This window comes from Daucus carota, chromosome 1 (genome assembly GCF_001625215.2).
Source record: "Daucus carota subsp. sativus chromosome 1, DH1 v3.0, whole genome shotgun sequence".
In the NCBI taxonomy this organism is placed as follows: Eukaryota; Viridiplantae; Streptophyta; class Magnoliopsida; order Apiales; family Apiaceae; genus Daucus; species Daucus carota.
The window spans coordinates 1,362,425-1,385,880 of record NC_030381.2 but is presented as its reverse complement, the minus strand read 5'-3'; the positions used below and the strand labels follow the sequence as shown (position 1 = coordinate 1,385,880).

The 23,456-nt window shown below is 30.5% G+C and overlaps 1 long non-coding RNA gene across 1 annotated transcript; it reads left to right on the top strand.

Annotated features, from left to right (window-relative positions):
• Positions 1-17,764: 17,764 nt before the first annotated feature.
• On the top strand, positions 17,765-18,501 carry LOC108215757 (uncharacterized). The gene is made up of 4 exons (XR_010289759.1): positions 17,765-17,850; positions 17,952-18,017; positions 18,114-18,179; positions 18,283-18,501. It is a non-coding gene; the product is annotated as an uncharacterized LOC108215757 (long non-coding RNA).
• The last annotated feature ends 4,955 nt before the right edge of the window (positions 18,502-23,456 follow it).

Sequence of the window (23,456 nt, the reverse complement as noted above, 5' to 3'; positions counted from 1 at the left end):
ATTGATATATCCATGTATCGTTTGTGTAAAATTTGTAAGTAGGAGTTTGAGAACCGGCCAGATGGAAGCGAGACTTTATTTTGTATCTAAAAGATCACGGAGTTCGAATCTCATCAAATAAAGAAAAGGAAAAGAAAATTTCAATTTTTTGTTGAGTGGGTTCAACCCAAGTCCCACATGGGAAAAATAAAGAAGATTTATCCTGAATATAAGCAGCCAGAGAACTCCATTAGTATGAGGCTTTTTGGGAGGAGTCCGAAAACAAATCCGTGCGGGCTTGGCCACGACCCAGAGCGGACAATATCATACTAATGCGGAGTCAAAGGATGTTGCGCGGCCCAACATTTTTTTCCTAAATCTGATTGAAAGAATTTGAGAACATAACATTATTCGAAAAAAAACTGACATCTCCACCTCCACGGATATAATAGATTATAAAAAATGATCAATTGGTAAAAGTTAAGTTCTCAAGTAAATTAGAGTTCTGTAGAAATTTGCTCCTCTTTGAGAACATAACATTATTCGAAGAAAAACTGACATCTCCACCTCCACGGATATAATAGATTATAAAAAATGATCAATTAGTAAAAGTTAAGTTCTCAAGTAAATTAGAGTTCTGTAGAAATTTCCTCCTCCTCCATACTCTGACAGATGCAACTTGAGAGGCGAGAGCAATGCACAGACTTTAATCGTATTGTCCTGTTGCGTTATAAAATGTCTATTTTAGGCAAGAGTACTACTAGTTGAATCGTACTATCACCGTGGTGTACTTGTGGCCATCCATCTAGTTGGTCAAATGGACAGCAGCTGCACAAGTCTTTTCTCTTTACCTTAACTGTGAAGTCTCAAGTTAACACCAGTCCAGTGTAGTTATTACTACAGCATTGAGATTCGAATTTCCGTAGAGACACTATTAGGACTGATCAATTTTGTTTGATATTAGTATCGATTGATCACATTTTAATGCTTTAATCTGTAGAGTGCTTGCTGCATGCTTAAATCTCTGTCTTTTTTATCCAGAGCCAAATGAAGTAGATTGGTAAAGAGAGAGGGATGAGAGCATTAGTTAAGCCCCGGGAATTTTATATATCCACTATACAGTAGGGGCGGTGTTACTTTTAAATGCTTCTGATCAATAAAAGAGAAAGAGGAATCTATCAAAAAGATAGACCGTGGTAACTTCAAAAATAACGACAATCAAAAGATAGACTATCACAACTCTAAAAATAACGACAACCAAAATATAAGCGAGGATTTAAAATTATGATATTATGAGAACCAAAATATACGCGAGGATTTATATTTTTGATATTGTCAAAACTCCAAAAATAACAATAACTAAAATGTTTGCGGGGATTTTTTTTCTTTGTTATTTTCTTTGGACAAATGATCAAAAAATTCTTTACTCTCTAACATTTTTAAGAATTTGATGTGACAAATATTAAATTTATATTAAAAATACATATATAAAAATGACTAATTTAAAGTACGGATTTAAAGGTCAAATAAACATGTACTACGATAATTTTTGATCATCTCAAATATAAATTCATGAAGAACTTTTGGTTTGACATATTACAGACAACACTGACACGGACATAATTAGTTACGACCGTAAATGAACCGAGTTGTTCGCGGACAAATTTGGCTTGACTCGATTCGTTATTGAACTCGAGTAACAAATTATATTTGTAAAAAAACTTGAGTCCAGTCGAATATTATTAATGTTCGACTCGTAATCGACTCAAGCTCAGCTCGACTCTTTAAACTTGAGTTCGACTCGTTAAATCAAAATATATATATATATATATATATATATATATATATATATATGAATTCTAATATTTCATTTTAAAAATATAGATATATTTTTTATATATTGATTTTTTGTAATATCATTAAAATAAGTATATCCTAATATCTGCACGGAAGGATTGTTAAGAAATTTCTTGGAAGAGAAATTTAAAATCAATTCAGGACTAAACTTGTTTGAAGTTGTAGGAATTTCACTAGTTAATTGCTGAAATTTTACATTAAATATTTTTTATTTTTTGATATATTGTAACATTATTGAAATAAGTAAATCATAATACACGTACAGTTGGATCGTCAAATCTACTTTATAAAAATTAATCATTATTTTCGGAATCAAACATATTTTAAGTGAATTTTTAATTAGAATTCAAATTTTTATGATGACTCGACTTGAGTTCGAACAACAAAAACTATTGCTTGCTCTTAACGATCAAACTCAACTCTTTTAGCAAAAACTCAAACTCGAACTCGATAATCAAAAACTCGACTCTGTTCATTACATATCCCTGCGATACTGGAAGTTGATCATCGATCGAATAGCAGTTATTAGTGTTTCATTCGATGCATGATACTCTTTTGCTTGGAATACAACGGAGTTCTTGTTCGACAATTTGTCTAAAAAAATTACTCCCTCCGTCCCGGCCAATTATTTACGTTTGATTTGGGCACAAATAATCATATACGATTATCATTTAGGAAATATACGTGGGATGATCACGGTCAAGTACTGTGTCATGTATGATGTATATGTGGGTGATCGACGGGTGTTTTTATGGATTATTTATTTTATTTTAGCACCTTTCTCATTCGAAAATCTATATATCATGCACATCATCTTTGGATCACATACATGTCTATCATATTATAATATAAATTAAAAGACATCTGACAAAAAATATTTGTTTTTATCAAATATATAATTGAATATGAACACTCTTTTTGAAACATGCACACATATTTCTTAAAGAAGTAATTGCATATCGCACCCCCTAAGTATCGTTCAAAAACGATAGAGTACATATACTTTAAGAAACTCAACTCGCACACCTTATCTTTACTTCTCAAAACCGAGATGCACCCCCTGCCGTTAACTTCCGTTAACTCAGTGCACTCCGTTAAGTCACTATATATATAATTGCAATTCGGACCCCTGAACTTACGTTCAAAAACGATATTGTACCCGTACTTCTGGAAACCCAAATCGCACCACCTATCTTTACATTTCAAGAACGATACGCACCCCCTCTGTTGAATTCCGTTACCTTCCGTTAAAATACTCTAAAAACGGAGCATATTTGACTCGGCACAACTTCCGTCTCAATTTACATGTCCCTTTTGCTTTTTGAGAAGTCAAATTGACTAATTTTTGACCAACTATTAAAAAAATATTTATTTATCATTTTAGGAAATAGAAAGTTACATATTAAAATATACTAGATTTAATTTAAAAAAAAAGTAAATCTAGTCTATTTGTTTTCGCAAATAATAGAGGGTCCGAATTTCGCAAATAATAGAGGTAATTGCAATTCGGACATCCTATTATTTACCTCTATTAAAATAGGCTAGATTTACTTTTTTATGATATTTTTTTAAAACAAAATCTAGCATATTTTAATATGTACTCCCTCCGTCCCAAAATACTTATCATATTTGGTTTTGTGCCGGTCAAATTGACTAAAGTTTGACTGAAATTTATTAATATTTTATCAATTGACAAAATAAAAAAAATATGTCACTGAAAATAACTTTTAATCTACTTTAAGATGTAATTTTCAGTTTTTTAAAATAATGAGTGATTGAGTTATAATTTTTGGTCAAAACTTAGTCAATTTGACCAACAAAAATAGAAATGTGACAACTATTTTGGGACGGAGGGAGTAACTTTCTATTTCCTAAAATAATAAATAAATATTTTTTTAATAGTTGATCAAAAATTAGTTAATTTGACTTCTCAAAAAACAAAAGGGACACGTAAATTGAGACGGAGGAGTATTTTAACTGAAGGTAACGAAATTCAACGGAGGGAGTGCGTATCGTTCTTGAAAGATAAAGATAGGTGGTGCGATTTGAGTTTCCAAAAATACGGGTACAATATTGTTTTTGAACGTAAGTTAGGGGGTCCGAATTGCAATTATATATATAGTGATTTAACGGAGTGCACTGAGTTAACGGAAGTTAACGGTAGGGGGTGCATCTCGGTTTTGATAAGTAAAGATAAGGTGTGCGAGTTGAGTTTCTTAAAGTATAGATACTCTATCGTTTTTGACGATACTTAGGGGGTGCGATATGCAATTACCTCTTTCCTGAATGATAATCTTATAAGATAAATCATAAAATGAAAGTAGTCGTATTCGACTATACATAACTTGATCCAAAATATGGAGCATCAAGTATGTCGCATAAGTAAAATTCTACCAAACAAAATTTTAATAACAAAGCAGTGTTGTACTGATTTAGAACATCATCTTAATATATCAATTTCAACAATATGTATTAAAAATAGTGTTCTAGTGATTTAGGACATCATATTTATATATCAATTTAACAACATATTTTCTTATTGTGTCTTATCATTAAAAAAACAATATATTGAATTATAGTCGGAGAGAAATGAAAAGAAAAAGATGAGAGAAATGTACTAAAATGGAAAGAAAGTATTTTTTATTAACAAAATATGATTAAGATATGTATAAGGTGTTTCAAAAATAAAGTACTTGTTAAATATTCTAGCATCTTTGAACATCAATAAGACATTGTTAAATTATTTATTTAAATATCTTAAATTTTAAACCAGAAGACAAATTTGAGACACCATTGAACTTGCTCTTGCCTACCAAAAAACCGTCTTCCTGGACACTTAACTGAGGAAATAAATGTTACCGGGACTGATAATATGCCCCGCATTGGAAGCGGAAATGTATGGGGGTATGGGCTCCACATAGCAAGTGGCTATAGAATCCTGCCACGTCTGCACAGTTTTTAAGGGTGCTCTTCTGCTCTGTATAACCTTATTTATTTGGGCCGCATTCCAATCAATTCTCTCACTTCTTCTCTTTGGACCGTAAGAGCAACTCCAATGCAATGCTATACTTGGTTCTATTGCTATATTATAGCATCAAAAGTAAAAAAATTCAACTCCAAAGGGGTGCTATATTTGGATGCATCCATGCATAGATGCATCCTTGGTTCTATATTTGAAACCAAGGATGGATCCATCCATGGTGCCACATCCTTGGTTCTATATTTTACTTATAGAAGTTAGGTAAAAAGTTAATGAGTTGCTTAAATTTATAACTATTTATAAAACTTTGCATTGGAGTGCAAGTTTTATTTTAGCATCAAAAAACACTTTTTGGTGCTATATTATAGCAATAGCAATAGATATATAGCATCTAGCATTGGACTTGCTCTAATGTAGTCCAATCAAAAAATTTCTATGATTAAAATTAACTAGCTTCTTAACTCGTGCAAAGCACGGGCTGTTTTAAATTATTTTTTTGATATAGGTTCATCTCTTTTAAATTGAGAGATAATAATAATTAAGCTTGAAATACGACTAACCGCTCTAACCGCTCTCTTATTCTTCAAGATTTCGTTCATCTTTTCTTTCGATTTTGTGCGGCACATGTAATCACAAGTTTTGGAAATTTGTGGAGTTTAGTCGCATTCACTATGCCATATACATTGCACACTTTTTTCTTGGTGAATGAGTCACTTGTTTTGAATCTTGCAAATTGATGTTGTTTTATGAGGGAGTTTCGAATGTTTAAACAATTCCTAATTGATTCGCTCTCCCACTCGAGGGCGCTTTCACGGCATTGTCATTTGAGAATTGTTGTGATGTGTTTGCTATCAAATGGTTATGGTGTAGCGGTTGTCAAAGCGACGCAATCGCCAAGGTTGTCTGAGGGAGTTTCAATGAAGTCATTCCGGTGGAATGCAGTGCGATCAAAGTAGTGAGAGTCCATGGAGTTGTTCTTGGTATATTAGTGAAAATGGGTTTAGAGAGGTCTTCATCGGTGTTAATGTGCAAATCATTGTAAGATTTCAAGATTTTGGGTTCCAATTTGGTTGGCACCCGATCTCTTCTCCCAAGCTTTCAACTTTGCAATCCGTGTAAGTAATGGTTCTTGATTTCTCCGTTTGCTTTCTTGAATGGACTTCACCACTTAAATCGAGGAATTTTTAAGTCCCATGTGAAGAAGGCCATGGGCTAAGGTATTATAGTTATATTGTATCACACACAATTTTATTTATTATGCACTAAGCCGGGGGTCTCACGGAAACAACCTCTCTACTTTAAGGTAGAGGCATGATCTGCGTATATTTTACCCTTTTCAGATCCTGCTCTAAGCGGGATATACTGAGCACGTTTGGTTTGGTTTGGTTCTTTTAAATTGAGATTATTTATATTATAAAAGTAATTTATATTGTATATTTATTTATATTTTAAGTCATATTATATTGATATCCATATGTACACATATCCTCACTATGATATTTATTAATATATAAATACAAAAAATATACACAGTTTAAAATTTTATTATATAATTAAATTACCACCCACCTAAAATTATTGAAAATTTGATAAAAGAAATGAGATTTTTGCTGAATCAGAGCCTTTGTCATATAATAATATATTATATTTATACTTATTCTAATATATATATATATATATAATTTTTTTAATCATAATAATTAAATATTCTAAAAACCGGTTGGTTGACTAATTAATCGATAATCAGAAGGATTTTTAATCCGATTTAGTAATATTCGGTTAAATCGATGATTATTTGGTCAAAATTTGATCAATTCGATGAAAATCAGGTTGAATATTAAATTTTACAAAATTTATGGGGTAAATTTAAAAATTTAAAAATAATTATATATATAATATATATAATATTAAATTATTTTCAAATAATGATCATGTTAATATTTATACTGAGTAGGGGTAGATTAGTCTCTTTGAATTAAATTACTCATTATTGTTGTGTTAGATATATAATAGAATTTGACAAAATTCGGTTAAAATCGATGGCTAATTGACAAAAATTGGATTAATTGGTTGAAAATCAGGCCGAATATTAGAATTTACAAAATTATTTATTTATTATTAAAACATAAATATAAATATATAATACATATATATATTGGAGTTTTAAATATGAAGTAATTATTATTAAAACATAAATACAAATATATAATACATACGCCCTCCGTCCCACCAGGACTGTTTGCACGCATTTTGAGGCTCTTATAAAGTATAGTTCAATAATTTTTTTTTGAATAAAAGTTTAAACGTCAAAACTTTTTTCAGGATTTTTTTAAAAAATATATATGTGATGTAAGTATATTTTATAAGAGCCTTAAAATGCGTGCCAAAAAGTAACGTAAAGAACCTGTTGGGACGGAGAGAGTATATATATTGGAGTTTTAAATATGAAGTAATTTAATGTATATTAATGGTTAGACATTAATGTCTAATAAATACATTAGTGTTAAAAGTCAATAATGACCTTTATATAAAAAAAATATGTATTTTGAGCAAGGGGTAGTATAGTCACTTTGAATAAAATTACTCAAGGTTGTTGTATTATATATATAATAGATTTCAATCGGTATTCTTTTCTTTAGTCTATACTAGTAATATATTCTGGTTTGATGATCCTGTACTAAAGATTTAATTAAGCTATAATAATTCATTATTGTAGGTAGCATCAAAATTAGTAGTTACACTTACAATTTGCCAAAGAAAGAACAAGATATTTCAATTTTTAGCCCGTGAAGCTTTAAAGAGAGATGCATGGGCTTCGATGCACCCTGTGGCACATTGTAATCCTATCTATTTCAAATTAGATGTTCACTTTTAAAAAATCACATAATTTAAGAAAAGTGATTGTTCACAAATTAATTGCATTAAATGATCAAAATATGTGGAGTGAGATTGATCTAGGAAATATAACTAAGTGATATGTGGAGTAGAAGTGACTTAGAAAATATGATTTTGCATTGAAAGTTGAAGTGAACAACTAATTTGAAATAAATTATTTTTTTGAAAGTGAGCATGTAAATTGAAACGGAGGGAGTACAATTTTTAAGTGTTTGCCTGCTGTCACTTTGTTTGGGCCTTGTTTTATGAATTGAAATAAATAAATACTCCCTTCTTCCCATTTTAATTTTCCAGTTTGACTTTTGAATGGTCAAATTGACCAAAGTTTGACTGAAATTTACATATATACTAGTATAATTTTTAAAAATAAAAATAAATTATATCATTGTAAAGTACATACAATATATTATAAAACATAATTTTTACTTTTTTAAAATAATAACAAATTTGTTCTATATGCTTGGTCAAAAATTGGTCAATTTGACCGTTGAAAGTCAAAACAAGACAAATAAAATGGGAGGGAGGGAGTACATACATGAGTTAGGTTTTACGGGGATTAAAAAAAAGATTTGGAATTCATAAAAACCACATTTCAACCACAATTTTCTAATTATATCCTACTGTTATCGTTCAAAGAAGATTTAAATATTTATTAAAATTAAAGAATATAGTGCCGTTTATCTTGTTATCTTATTTATAAACAATTCGTATATATGTAAATATCAAAATTAATGACTCCTTACAAAATTAAGATTATTGAGAGAGTAAGATATACACATTCAAATACGCTTTGAGAAAAACTAAGAATTTGGTCGGACAAAAATGAGAAGAAAGAGTGAGGGATTTGACTGCAAATTAAAGATGACACTACAAAAATATGCATCGTTGCTTTGCTATATATCGGTTACCTTTTAATTATAAACGGGCACTAATTATCAATTTTGATAAACTTGTTTCATTTAATTCATTAGTGGTTGGTAAGGAATCGAGTTTGTGACACCATGACGCAGCTTGATGAAATACGTATTGAGGTATTGAGGTTTTCCAGGAGCACATCTGACAATTTTAATATTTTCAAGGTTAAGTTTAAAAACAGTTTCAAGTACCTTGTCTTAGTAGTTTGAAAACTGTTGAAATTTGATTATCATTTTAGTTGCGGACAAGCTGAGATTTTTATTGTCTGAATAAGTTGGTATACTAGCCAAGTCATGTAGTAATAATTTAATTAGCATTTGTAGATATTTGCTACTTGCTTTTGTGGATTGAATTGGTAGAATGATAAGTGGTTTGCAAATGTTTAGATATTTAGTCGGTTTGTTTAGCAGATGGATAATGGATCTTTGTAGTTGGTTTCCGCGTTGGTGATCGTAGATTTGTTGTTGGTTTTGAGGATTGAAGTTGTTTAGTTGAATATTGACAATTAGATTGGATGTGTATTATGGATGGTGCAATGTTAATATATATGGATGGATAATTACAAATGCCAGTTTTTAAATTTTGTTTGTACGTGAAAAGATATTAAAAGACATTAGTTTTTTTAATACAACCTTAGAAAGTAATGTCTAACTATAACAAATATATCAGTTTTTTGAACAAATTTTAATGTCGGGAACTACGATATAAATCAGTTTTTTTGCTTTCAAAATGATGTTTTCATAGAAACTGATGGCTCAACCAAAAATAGACATCATCTAAACTCGACGTAAAAAATGATTAATGATATTAATTTTTTTTATAAAGAAATCAATGTCTATAAAGAGATAGACATCAGTATTAGGTGATATTTAAAACAAAATAGAAATAACATTTTTTGTGTAAAAACTGATGTTTAAGTCTTTAACTACTTAGTATAATTAAATGTAGTATGGCTTAAAATACAAGTAATATTAGTATAAATTTAATTATAAGTAATGTAGTTTATAAGGAATGATGGCAATTGGCATAGACATCTGAATCAGTTAAAAATGATGTGTAAGGAATGTTAAGATATCAGTTTTTGGTTGATGCCTAGAATGACATCACGACATAAACATCGGTCGAGAAAACGAAAAAAATCGGCCAGAAACTGATGTCTATTAACTTGATTTCTTGTAGTGTGGCTTCAACTAAATACCTTTACTAATTGTCTTGTATGTCATCACTTTTATTTTTTTGAACTTAAAAATTGAGTAATGTGCAAGTTTTGAAGTTTTTTATGAGATAATGTTCACACAAAATCACGCAAGCGTACGTGGTCACAAGTAGTATAGAATCAAATTCAGTTCGTTCCCACAGAGATTGGTGTATTCAGAAATATGCACTTATGCACCAATGTATGATTATTATTCAATGCTCGGACAATTAACAAGTTGGTTGGTTTTATCTAAATTAACTAATTAAACTCAAATTATAACTAAGAGAATTAAACTAAGAGAATAACGATTTACTAATGAGAATAAACATGAGATTCTAACTTCATTATATACTTCATTCAGAGTTATGCCTTATCGATATGTGATGGTTGATAACTAATCAGATAACACGAGACTGATACACGCTAACTGTCGTTATACGTGCACCATACTGTTTCACATCCACAATTAAGATAGAAGGTAAACAGACACCAATTATGCTTAGACCCTATACGTCTATAGAATTTGAAAACATAACGGTTGAAGAACAAGTTATCTATCAAGATTACATAGGGCGATGCAAGATGGTTAAAATCACACCACTAATCATGTATATCGAATACATAATCCTATGTTCGCATGGCAAGTTCTAAATCAATATATCCACTGTCGCTTCAATAAAGATTAACCCACAACTTAGATGTTAGCTACACATCTAAGAAGAATAAGCACAACTAATACAAAGAAATCAAACATTCATCACACAAATACTTAAGGCAAATCAACTACTGAAATCCATATATAAATCCGCTAGAATCCCACGATAATGATTAGTTCATAATCGAACTTCTCATCATCATGGGTTCGAATGTAAACATGATAGGAATAAGTCTAAAACAAGATAAAAGTGCGAGAATCAAAGTTGAGAAACAAATCCGAAAACAAGCATCCAAAAGTATCGCCTAATTAAAAGAAGATAAAGAAAAACTATGAATCTAGATCTTCTCCGTAGCCGTCACGTGCTCCTTAGAATGTTTCTAGGTTATTAGACTTCTCCCTTGAGCTTTGATTTAAGTCCCACAGCGATCGGGCCTTCAAACGGATCAAGAATAGGCAATTTGGGCTTTTTCTCCCATCAGAATGGGGTGGAGACCCCGTCAGTGGGGTGGAGACCCTGTCTTGGCAGCCCCTATTCTGCTGAAGTGGGGTGGAGACCCCATCAGTGGGGTGGAGAACCCATCTTGGCAGATTTTTCTTCTTCAGAACGGGGTGGAGACCCCGTAAGTGGGGTGGAGACCCCATTTGGGCAGGCCCGAATTCTTTTGGTACCTCCTTTCCCCCTTTTCTCCTTCCTTTCTCGCTCGATTCCTACGCCGTTTCTTCCACCTCTTAGCCTTGAATCCACCCTTTATCCTCCTTCTAGGAAACCTACACAACACCACAAGAAACACATTAAAAACACCACATACTTAAGGCCAAATCATCAATTTAAGTCGAAATGAAGGCATTCCAAATGGATATGAAATCCACTTATCAGATAATTAAATAATAATGATCCTTTCTTTGATTATATAAAAAGAGAAAGACACGATTTCGAGTGATTTGAATACATGACCTCAATTCAAATACCCACATTTCTTTTCAATTTTGTTTTCTATATCATTTAAATAAACATGATTACTGAGCAGTTTTGTTCATGAATGAAATCTGAGTTTTGTTAATTTTACTGATAATGACCATATGTATGTAATAAGTAAGAACAAAAAAAAATCAAATTTAATAGATTTAATAGATTTTGTACCATACAAGTTATTTTTTGATTTAATAAATTTTGGTGGGAATTCCACGTGACGACTTGAATAATCCTAATTACGATTATATTTTTTATATCAAAAAAGAATTTAAATTATAAATTAATATTTGTGATGAAATTATTCATGATTTGGAAACACATAAATATATTTTTGTAGAAACAAAATTCTTAGAAAAGTAGTTACATAGTATTGTGTAATGATATTATACCTTATTCTTCATATAAAGAATCTATTTATTATAATATATAATTATATAAGTATTATATTATTTAAACCTTTATATAAATTTAACCTATTACTTGAATATTCTATCATTTATATTTTAGGTTTAGTTCATGTCTCTCTAAAATTATTATCTAGAAAGTGATTTAAGACAACTTGTAAAATTTTAAAGATTCCAAATTTTATATAAAAAAATTATATTTGTTATGATGTATGATAATTTTTGTTGTAGATTGTAAGTATATATAATTTTAAATCTAGAAAAACCTGTGGACTTTTTGTAGTTTTTTTGATGAAATTGGTGACCTTAATTTAGAAGACCTAAACTCAAATGTATACAATTATAATTTGGTATCCCGGATTTATTGACATGTATATTTAATAATAAAAATTAGATAAATTATACTATAAATATATATATATATATATATATATATATATATATGTATAATCATATATAATTAACTAGTTGAAGTATTTGACACTTACATTAAATAACTAAACATTCATTATAAAAGTAAACATGAAAGTAAATTTTTTCATAACAATAAATATATGTAAATGGTCATTGGATTAATTTTAAAAAAAGCTAATTATTACTTATACATAAGAAGTTAATGATAAATAATTAATATTTTATCGATTGGTAAGATATTAATTTATTTACGTAGAATTAATAATATATTTTGTTTAAACTAGTAATATAATAATAATTAATATAAATTATTTTCTTAGAAATTATATGTATATAACTAAAACTTGAAAAATTAAAAGTTAAAATTGAAACTATCGATTTCTCATATGTTAACTTCACATGTCCAAAAATAAATCAAAACCGATAATCATTTCTATACCATGCCATTTTATAATTACTTATGTTTTAAAATATTTAATTTCTATTTCGATCATAAAAAAATGAAATAAAATATTAGAAAATGTAGTTGTAATAATATATAACAAATATCAAAATTTATTTCTTTGATATATAAAAATAAAATTGATTCACCGACAATGAAACTAAAATATAATTTAAAACTTTTGACATCAATAAGTCTGACAATTAGTAAATCATTCTAATGAGCTCAGATGTTAATTTATCTTCCCGTTACCACATAGGTGGATTAAAATATTTTGTCCGAATTCTCTGTACAAATTAAGCACAGAATATATCCGATAAACAAAATACAGTACTGCATTAGGTCTGACATGCGGCCGACAAAAATCTAGGTCAGACAGTCGATAACACAAAGAGCCCGACACCTGACACATTCTGCGACAAACAGGTACTCCCTCCGTCCCCCTGAGTAGTATACATTGGGGGACGGGGACTTTAATGCTCCTGTAAAGTGTAGTTGTGTAATTTATTTTTAAAATTTTATTTTTCTGAATTAAAGTTTGGATGTTATATTTTTATTCAGAAAAAGAAAATCTCAAAAATAAGTTATGGAACTATGTTTTATAAGAGCATTGAAATGCGTGTCGAACAGTTGAAAAGAAACGTATACAATTAAATGGGACAGAGGGAGTATATATTTATTTATCATTTTCAGTGATAAAATTAATTTTTTAAAATAAATGGTTAAATTTATATTTTAATATATATGTCTAGAGTTAGATTCTATGGAAGTCTCATTTATATTGAAATTTTTAGAGTCCAAAACATAAATAAATTAATATTTTTAAATCAACTATAAATTATGGATCAAATGCATCTTCCTTAACCATTCTTAATAATTAAAAATATTATTATCCATCTATTTTGATAATTGTTTATATAATTTTGATAATTGTTTATATATATAATGAAGGTGGAGAACAATTTATTGTGTTGGGCACTTCTTGCATCTAAATGACATGATACTCAGTAATATTATATTGATGATAGAAATCATGCAAAACAAAGATATTGAATTTTACCCGACTCCGATGATTCTGACAAAACAAGAACTCCATATAACTTTACCTTAAATGTCTAATAGTATAACACTTTCAAATATTTATCCAAAATATATATACATATACATATACACATACATACATACATACATATACATATACACATACATACATACATACATATATATATATATATATGTATATATATATATATATATATTCAAATAAAATTCATATTTAAAAGGTATGATCATATATATATACGTATATATATACTCTAGTGTATGTATGTATTATCATACTTTTTAAATATAAGTTCTTGGAATTTACCGAAATTATCACTTTTCTAAGTTTTTTTACGATTTTATTATTATCTTTTGAAAATCTTTGTAAGAATACTAATCTTTTAGAAAATATTTGTAAAAAACAATTTGCATGCATACAACCACATGCAAATTAAGTTAATTGACCCCGGAGTTGCATGTATGTTTGCATACATTATTTTTACAAATATTTTCAAAATTTTATATTTTTTGAAATATTTTTAAAAACTTTTTATTCGGAAAAATATGTAAACTAAAACATTTTTTGCATAACAAATGCCTCTCAAAATTATTTTTAAATTAACTTTTAAATAAAAGAATCTATACTATATTATTATACTATATTATTAAGACCTGTCTAAGTACACTTAAAATTATGAATCATTATGTAAGGTGGCTTAAGAAAATATTCATTCTCATGATATAAACTTTATTATATAAACCAAAAATAAAATAACTTTTTATAAAGTACCTATCATTAACTTATAATATGAACTATTTTAAATTATAAATAATTTGAAAGCTATATTTTAACAAAATAATTTTTAATATATAATTAAAATATGAATTAATTAATGTTTCATCATTAAATATAAGCTGGTCTAAGATATTTATCTTTTATAATAAAGATGAATATAAGTTTTATATCTTATTAATATGTCCTCACGAGTAGAGTATGGGTTTACCCAGTGCGCACCCAAGGATAGCGGCTGCGGGTTCCTACGTTGTTAAAAAAAAAAAAAAAAAGTGCAACTCAACACGATGTGATGTTTAACTATGTATTTTTTGTTCCTTCTAAAATTTTGAGTTATTTAGTTGTGTGTTAAAATATAATATAAACAAAAGATAACAATAATACATTTAGGATATTAATATATACTACTGTATTGAATATTATTGTGAAATTTTTATACACACATTTATAATATAAAAATCAATATTACATTTACAACTTTCTTCTGCGGTACCAATCTATAAATTATATACTGTATTAACTGCGGAGGACAACTTTTGTGAGCAAGGCCAATATTAAAACAAAAATATATCAGTCCTATAATTTAACATCAATTATAGAACAGTGCTCTCTAATCCAAATTACCCATGAAAGTTTACTACATTATACTTGAGCTTAAATTTTAAATCAAATATAATCGTAATTATAATTACCACACGAACAATTAGATATGATATATAGGAAGATGGATAAAAGTAAATTTGATTTAATTTTGTATATATTTGTCTTCATCATATATACTCAATATTTGGTTGATTTCACATTTTTTGGTTTTACTAAAATTATGAGCATGAAATTTATTTTAGTTACAAAAGCTAATTTATAATTTCAGATTATAACATTAGACTTAATTCTAGACTCTGATGGCTAAAAAAATGTACCCTTAGTGCATTTTAAGTCGCAGAGCTATATAAAGCGTCTTGTCTTTTTATGTAGGCGGTAGAAAATCAGCTAAACCGCCTTGTCTTCCTATATAAAGGGGGGCTGAGGCAAACACACTCCCTCAGCCCACCTTTTAGGTTGCCAAAAGGTCTAGGTACAGAACCCAAAAACCAAAAAGACCACTCTCTTATTAGCTGTAATAACTTGTTCGTCTCCATCTCATTTCATAGTACTAACTATGTTTATAAATACAGGGACAAATAACTAGAACTCTAACAATATTGAATGATCTATTTCATTAGTTAGGGGCTGAGGCAAACACACTCCCTCAGCCCACCTTTTAGGTTGCCAAAAGATCCAGGTACACAACCCAAAAGACCACTCTCTTATTAGCTGTAATAACTTGTTCGTCTCCATCTCATTTCATAGTACTAACTATGTTTATAAATACAGGGACAAATAACTAGAACTCTAACAATATTGAATGATCTATTTCATTAGTTTGTTAGCTCTAATGTTAGTTTTTGTGATAGTGTACAAGAGCTACACAATGAATAAGTTTTTAATGCATGTGAGTTGCTTTGTCTAATTCGTTCCCTAACTTTGTGTTGTTATTTGTGTTTCTTTTAGTTGAATAGACTTTGGGAAAGAAAATGAATCATGGTACTCAAAACTCTGGATCTCAAGACTTTGAAAATCAGCTGCTTATGAGTTCAAATGTGTGGTACACAGATGAGGGGCAAAGCCAGCAGCTACCATTTCTTCCGTTCACTCCTGCAGAAACACAGGTTCCCTGATTTCCGCGATGAAGAAATTTTTATCTGGATAGGATTCTTTACTAACGATATTTATCAGGTTCAAGGTGTGGCGGTTGCAACGCCGCCACTGCAGGCAGAGAATGAAGTTTTTGTCAACGAACAATATTTTGCCCTGCCTCCTCTTACGAATCCAACTCCAGGAGTAGTACAAGATGAGGCTGATTACAACTATTGGATTGGGAACATGGGGACTGCTGATGAACAAATCTCGCGGGGTGCGGAGGCCCCTCTATGGGAAGTTGAAACAAACCATCAGTTCCACCAGGCTGTGACAAGTCCAGCTGCAGTACCACAAGCCGGGGATGGTCTGTGGGCACTAGAGCTGCCGCCTCTAGACGACGACTTGTACCCCCTCATCGTGTCTCCAGCAGGTATGGTTAAACCCTTCTCTCTTAATCCACTCCAATTACTATTACACCGTTCCTGAACAGACCAGCTCGTGTGGGACAGACGACTTTGCACCTGTTTTTACTGAGCCAACATCACAAGTAGCTGCACCTGCACCTGCTTTCACTGCTGCTCAGGCAACATCGGTGGGAGCTGCTGTGGAAGCCAACCAAGAAGAAGCCGAGGCTCAGGTACGACCAGACAACTAAGTGCACATGGAATAGATGAGTTTTCATGTTTGTTATCCTTGCTTTGATTTCTATGTTGTTTGTTGTTATGTTTCTTCATCAACTCTACTGGATTCTTCCTCAGGACCAGGCCCTAGCTTCATTCAATAAACACTACTAGTGCTTCTGTTGCTTCCCCATTTTTGTTTGCCACGTGGCATCTAGGCAATAGTCTGTCCTTTGACGTGTCCATCTACACCATAACTAATTGCAGTCTCACATGCGCATAGGGAGTCCCTAAGTGAACTAGTATAAATTAATGTCACCGGACGGGAAGCAAAATACAGAATGTTTTCACGTTAATATCGATCGTAGCTAATAATAATATCAATCGTACAAGTAGAAATCGATCCTAGAAGTAAAAGCAGAAATATGTCCGGTATTTAAGTTCAGTTTATTCCGACCGTCAGATTCCGGAAAAGTTGAAAACCCTAATTTTTTATTGACTTATTTTTTCTAAAATTCGGTTTTATAGAAAACATATAGGATCAATACAAAAAATAATTTTAATATTTTATTATTATATTAAAACTTTATACCTACAAATTATAACTATCAAGAATTTTATCAAAACACATAACACAAAGTTACTTTTCACCTAACTTAATAATATTATATTTTTATCTACTCACTTAAAAAGCGGGACAAAACCAACCGCCGAACATGCATAATCGGTTAAAGACATATTCACAAGGTTCTATAATATTCGGAATCAAGGTTGTTTATTAATGCTTCAAAGACATATTCACAAGCTTACAGGAAGCATGTTCTATAGTTTACCTAGCTACGTACTTGTATGTCATAAGCTTGATAATTAAGATTTATTATACATGTTTGTTTCTGGTGCTTGTGTTTTCAAAGGTTGAGGAGGAAGCTGATGCAGACCTTGGTAGCTCAACCCAGGCAATGAAATCCTATCGAGAACACCACAACGAACGCGAGAGGGTATTTATGTCTTATTCATTACTCATCAATTAATTAATCTGTTGGTGGTGCCTCTTTAATAGCTTGACTTGTATGACTGACGTTTCATAAATAACTCGCAGAGGCGTAGAGATAAAATAAGTGACAGGATAGATCAGTTGCGAGAACTTGTGCCCGGCTGCAAAAAGGTTCGATCCCTACGTTTTTCTTGTAGCGCAACTCATGTTATGTAATTAATTATTAAGTTAGATGATGATTACTGAGTGCCGATTTCGATTATACAGACAGACAGAGGTTCGGTGCTGGAGGAAACATGCCGCTACTTGAAATCACTCCAGAATCAAGTAAACGTATGTATCTAAACAACTTCTGTCAGTGTCTACAATATATATTAGTGTCAACTATCAATTTTAACTAATTATTTGCTGATTTCATATATAATGGGAAATGCAGATGTTACGCAACAGGGGCACCGGCACGGTCACCAGCACGGGCACGGGCACGGGCACGGGGGTGAGTATGAACCTGGCTACGGTGCACTTCCACGTACCTGTGCCAGTTTGTACATTGCAAATTCCTGCTAACACAGCAGCTAATTTGCCACCGGTTGCTAATTATAATATGCATGGTCAACACTGTTGCTGTTTCTATCACACAGGATATTATCATCAAGCTGAGGCATGTTATTTATCGCCATTCTATCTATGTTTTGTTGAGTGATTTCTTGATTTCTGCGAGGGAATTATGGTGACAGCAGTTTCTAACTAAAACTATTGTGTTCGATTTTACAGAACAATGCAATAATATTGCATCCTCATCCAGTAGCAATCCCGAAATGGAACTAGCTAGCTAGTGGGTACTTATTTTAATTGATTACATTATTATTGTATCTTCTTGGGACCAGATACGTTATCGTCTTATTGCTTTAACAGCCTTCCGTCTACTTAATAACAGGAATCTCTCAAGTTGAAGATGGAATCCAGAGAATCGGAGCTAGTGCATCTTTTCAGTTTAAGTGAAATATATGATCAGAGGATCGGAGAAAGCAGCAGCAAACTATATGTTATCTACCTATATTATATATATATGCTATAGAAGGCCCATGAAGAACTTTATGTATTTGGCTTTTTAACTTACTACGTACTTCCTCCTGTCTTCCTTTAGTGTAATGTTCCTGTACATAGAGTTGGAACCCAGAGTCTGCAGTGTCTTTAAGTGATGCTTGTAATATATTAATATTATTATAAATGAACTGTTTGATGTTTGTTTCATCTTGTTAGATCTGGGCCATGTACCAACCTGAGTTGTTAGCTTCCTTGCATTCTAAATCACTATGTATCCTCAATTAAATCTACGATTTTGAATTTATGATGAAGTAGTTAAGCTTAAAAATTACCCTCAGCGAGTGATTCACTATTCAATTCGGCGGTAGCTGCAATTATAAGCAAATTGGATTGTAAGGAATATGTATGGGAAATTATTCTAAACATTTCGTTTTGCTGGATTCAGAAGTTGAGCACCTGCACTTTATACTAGAACTATGTATATAATTGTCAATTTTTGGATAAAATTTCAAGCGTGTGCATTTCTAGCTGTTTCTTTATACTAGAACTTGTATATAATTGTCAACTTTTAGATTAAATTTCAAGCCTGTGCACTTCTAGATGTTTCTCTGCACATTGTCACAGAATACTACACAAGACAGAAAACAAAAATAGATAAGTATTGTTGAATAATTATGTGATCCTCATAATCTAGAAAATACGTAGTAGTTGTCAAGCTAAAATAGATACACAAGATACAAAACATTGTTCGTTGAATAATAATATGATCCCCATAATCCAGAAGATACGTAGTACCTGTCAAACTAAAATAGATAAGTATTGTTGAATAATAATATAATCTCACAATCTACGATATGATATATAGGAAACTTTTGATTAAACTAAAATAAGTATCGTCAAATCAATACTCTTTATTAATAAGCGAAACCACATTTCGGTGGAACATCGGTACCAAAGTACCAAAATTTGGTCATCATATATTATAATTAATTATTATTATTATATCATTATTAAACTCCTATTAAAAGTATTATACTTTTATTAAAAGATATAAGACATATATATTGATCAAGACTTTTTTACATAACGATTATTCATGATATAGAATTCTATCCCAATATAACTAAATATTTTAATTTTTAAAACTGAAACAATTTAACTTAGAAATTAACTCTATAAAATCCTTATCACATAAACATGAATTCTCTATAAAATTTCTATGAAATAAATATAGAGAGTCGGCAGAACTTTTGTGCGGATCTGAGAACATAAAATAAATTAAATATTTAAATGACAAATTTTATTTATACAACATATTTAAGTTATTTAACTTAAAAATTTCCTCAGGCTTCTATATTAGTTTGTCATACAAACAACTACTACTCCTGCGTCTAAAAGAACTCCAACCCACATTAGAAATATCTATTGTAACTTTAAAATAATTACGGATTAAATATATGTGACACATATCTATTATAACTCTAAATTAGTTACAAATTATATTTTATCTATTACAACTACTACTCCTGCGTCAAAAAGAACTCCAACCAACATTAGAAATATCTATTGTAACTCTAAAATAATTACGGATTAAATATATGTGACATATATCTATTATAACTCTAAATTAATTACAAATTATATTTTATCGAACAATTTAACATAGAATTAACTGTATAAAATTTCTATCAATTAAATATGAATCAACTCAATAAAATTCATATCAAATAAATATAAGGAGTCCGCAGAGTTTTGGTCTGGATATGAGAACATAAAATTAAAAATTGGCTAAGAAACTCAATTATCTATAAAACATATTTGAGTTATTTAACTTAAAATTTCTTTCGACTTCCATATTAATTTGTCATACAAACAACTGGATGTGCAAAAATTCCAACCAACCAACATTGCACATACCTATTATAAGTCTAAAATAATTACAAATTAAATAGCATTACATATACCTATTATAAATCTAAAACAATTACAAATTATTAATATAAATTTTAATTCATTTCGTGCTCTTCAGAAGATTGCGATAAAGATGAATAAGGCGGTGGTAACACTGCGATAAAGATGAATAAGGCGGTGGTAACACTGACTTGACAAACAGAAACTCGAAGAGAATGAAGCCATTGTCCATATTGCAACATAAAATAAAAGAATCTAAACACAAGACATTTGTCGTAATAAACTTCATATCAAATAAATATAAGGAGTCGGCAGAATTTTAGTGTGGATTGAGAACATAAAATAAAAAATAGGTTGAAAAACTCTATTTTATTTTGTTTTATTGTTATTTCATTATTTATTACGAATTTTATCTATAAAACATATTTAAGTTATTTAACTTAAAAATTTCTTTCGACTTCTATAGTAATTTGTCATACAAATAACTGTCACTCCTAGATGTGCAAGAACTCCAACCAACCAACAGTACACATACCTATTATAAGTCTAAAACAATTACAAATTAAATAACGTTACACATACCTATTATAAATCTAAGACGATTACAAATTATTAATATAAACTTTAATTCATTCCGTGCTCTTCAGAAGATTGCGATAAAGATGAATAGGGCGGTGGTAACACTGACTTTGACAAACAGAAACTCGAAAAGAATGAAGTCATTGTCCATATTGCAACATATAATAAAAGAACCGAAACGCAAGATATCTATCAAAAAATTTGATATCAAGATATAATAAAAATATGATAATATAATTTTAAAAAACATTATCTTTCCAATAAATAATAAAATTTAAAATTTTATTTAAACCCGTGCTTGGCACGGGTCATCAACTAGTAATATGTAATTGTCAACTCGGGCCTCTGATCCTAAATTTTTAGATAGCTTGTCTATGATATCACAGCTCAACTCGATTTTGAGGTACTTAACATTTAACAAGCTATACCACCAGTCCAAATCCGGTGGGAGAAGATTGGTATATCGTTCCACGAAGCATTTAAATATTCTTATAGAGCCGCCGCAGTTTCAGCTGCACCAGGTTTGAAGCTTCTCCATTTCCTTCTTATATTTAAGATCAAATTATAACTCCCACTTCCAAAAACTAAATATTTCTGAATGTCACAAAGCTAATAAAAATATATAACATGGTCACATTTGGGGGTGTATACATGATCCGATATTATTCCAATGTGATAGTTAGAGTTAATTCGTGGTTTTTTTGATAATCTAACACACTCATGCATACATCTTAGCTAGACAAGATTTGAAGTAATTTACAGGCACTACAACAGATTCAGCATCACACAACGGTTTTTGCCCGTTGTCTGAGACCACGGAAAACCGTTGTCTACCGAGACGCCGTCTGATGTGCGTATCAGACAACGGTGCGCACCGTTGTGTGATAGTGCTGAACACGATGGTTTACGTTGAAAAAACTGTTGTGCAACACCCAGAACCAACAACGTTTTCTATTAAACGTGGTGTTGTTAATAATCCTTCTTAACAATAGTTGCTTTCAGAAATAATGTTGTTAGAGAGGCATTCCACAACAGTTTTAGTTTCTCCATACTGGTTGAAAGGAGGATCATACAACGATTCTTAACGAGGGCATGCTTGTTGTTTATGCTTTACTACAACGGTTTCTGGTATAAAGGTTCTTGTTTAAGAACTGTTCTTACAATACTTTGTCTTTTCAACTGTTGTGCTAAATCCTTCATACATCAATTTTTCCAACAAAATAGCTTGACGAATATGTCTTCAGACAATGTTTTATTTAGAAAGGTCCAATTGTGTAAGGACCCTTTTCACAATATGAGCATTTTTAAAGTGTTGTGTGAAATCTCTTGTACAACGGCTTATGGTTAAAACAAGCTCGTCCAAATATATGTTTACACAAGGCTTTTGGTTTTTTGTAATGTTGTTTGTACATTTCTTAGACAACGGTTTCCATCTCCAAATGCCTTTGTCTTTGCGCATCTTAGACAATGGCTTTTGCTCTCATTACTCTTGTTAATCATTCGATTAGACAATGGTTTTAAAGATGGGGATGATTGTTTAAGTTCTATGAGACAATATTCTTTTACCACTGTGAGCATTGTATTATGTTATCTATAACAATTGTCATTTATATTTCCCATTAGCTAAAAATATAAAAGACAATGGTTTTTATCAAAGTGGCCGTTGGATCATGTGACTTGTACAATGGCCATATACATGTCCCCATTAGCTAAAAATGAAACAGACAATACTTTTTGCATTACATAAAAAAACTAAGCTATAGAATGAAATCAATGCCCAAAAATTAGTAAATAAAATATTCATTACCAACATCAAAAGCCACCACATACCAACAATCTTCACAATTTACCAACTATGTTTCCAACCAAACATAAAAGCCAAAACAATTCAAAAACCAACTAATATCCACCAACTAATATTCACATATCATCCAACAATACTAACCAAGGCAAACGCACCTAACAATCCAAAAACCCACCAACAGATTCTACCAATCTTGACGCGACAATGTATTGTATTTTCGGATGCACATATCCAAAAAAGACATACATGGATATAACTTAAGTCTAAAT